This window comes from Microtus ochrogaster, unplaced genomic scaffold, assembly GCF_000317375.1.
Source record: "Microtus ochrogaster isolate Prairie Vole_2 unplaced genomic scaffold, MicOch1.0 UNK175, whole genome shotgun sequence".
Lineage (NCBI taxonomy): Eukaryota > Metazoa > Chordata > Mammalia > Rodentia > Cricetidae > Microtus > Microtus ochrogaster.
Window position 1 is genome coordinate 28,419 of NW_004949273.1, and position 1,887 is coordinate 30,305.

Here is a 1,887-nt window from a genome sequence, read left to right on the forward strand (position 1 = left end):
TATATATTCTCCAGTTTTCATATAAACTCAATATAATGCAGCTAATATTCCTGAAGAAGTTTCTAAAATTGAATAACTAAGTGCAGAATTTACAAATAAAATCCAATGACAGCAAAACTAAGAAAATGTGTACTACAAAAATATGATATTACATATTGTGACTTGTTTACTTTAGTGCAAAATTATAGTAATTATGTCTGTGTGTAAAATAGATGACAGACAGATACATATATGAATGAGACATCATAAAAATATACACAAGAACTAGATCTTATACATATGCAATTTTAAAAAATGAACAAAATTAAAGTTAGGTCACTATTGTTATGTTGGTATTCTGTTTCATTTCTAAAACTGTGCTATGGCATATCAGTTCTTCAATAACACCACTTATGGAAGCATGATTAAAACAGCCATTTACTGTGCATAATTTTGTATAAACAAATCTACATTTCACTTCACACAGTGGGGTTGAAAGTCATATAAGGGTGGTTCAATTTTCCTTGACACTTATAAACAGACCAGTGGACATAGGAGCCAGAAAAGTCCTATGTGTCCTACAGAGAGTTGAAAGCATCAGTGTCCATAGTGACAATTTCAAGGCACAACAGAATATCATGTTTAGGCAACCTCTCCTTTCTCTGTCACTTGTGCACTCACTTTTGTAAAAGCAGTAATTCTTTCTACTATCAATTTCTTTTAAATATTTTATTTAAATTCTGGTGCTTAAAGCTAATTTATTACACTTAAAATGGTTTTTTTTTTTTTTTGGCTCTTAATGTCCACAATTGTGTCCACTCTTCTGTATGAATTCCAGTTGGTGATGTAACTCAGACTACTCATGGGGAACAATTCTGTTAAGCCAAACAAGGCATTGGTAAGCTGTATTTCTGGAAATGAAGAGGAAGTAAGATATGGTACAGAGTGGACTGTTTAGAGTCTTCAACAAAACAAATGTCTCTCTGTGAGGAAAAAAAAACCTGTGACTTGTGAGAAAAGTTTCAGTGAGTGAGAGATGACATGGAATAGCTAAGACAGTTCAGCCTCTCACTTCTGCTTCTATGGGGGTTTATGTTATGACTTGTATCACTGTGGAAAGATAATTTCTACACTGCTTACAGTAGTAAGTTCCATTGTCTTCAGGCTCTAGGCTGCTGATGGTGAGAGTGAAATCTGTCCCATACCCACTGCCACTGAACCTAGATGACACCCCATTTGCCAAGTTGGATGCACGGTAGATCAGGAGCTTAGGAGCTTCCCCTGGTTTCTGCTTGTACCAGTTTAAATAGTTACTAACACCTGACTGGCCTGACAACTGATAGTGATTGTGTCTCCCAGAGATACAGACAGGGAAGATGGAGACTGGATTAACTGGATGGCACATCTGACACCTAGAAATAAAGACACAATAAATATTCATGTAATTAAGCATCATAATAAAGAACTTCTGCCAAATTCCAGTCAATAACAACTGTGTAACAATAAAAATCCCATTTTAGTCCTATTTTACCTGGAAACCAGAGCAACAAGAGCCCAAGGAGCTGAACAGCAGCACTCATGTCCATGTTGAGTTCTAACTTCAATGACAATTGCACAGGGTCTGACTTCTATATGAGGAAGTCTTAAAGGCTGTACAGTGACTGCATGCAAATCATTGGAACCAGTTAGTGCTGGGCACAGCTGCAAGCCTTCCAAAACTAAGCACAATCCCACCATCTCCATGTGCTCAAGATCAAACCCCACACATGCTTACAGAGAATTTTTTTTAAGTTTTAAAATTATACATGAAAGAATTTCTTTTTTTTTTTTGGTTTTTCGAGACAGGGTTTCTCTGTGGTTTTGGAGCCTGTCCTGGAACTAGCTCTTGTAGACCAGGCTGGTCTCGAA

At 36.5% G+C, this 1,887-nt stretch overlaps 1 pseudogene; it reads right to left on the reverse strand.

Moving 5' to 3' along the window:
• Positions 1 to 1,069: 1,069 nt before the first annotated feature.
• LOC101994181 lies at positions 1,070 to 1,565 on the reverse strand (annotated as a pseudogene).
• Positions 1,566 to 1,887: the final 322 nt, after the last annotated feature.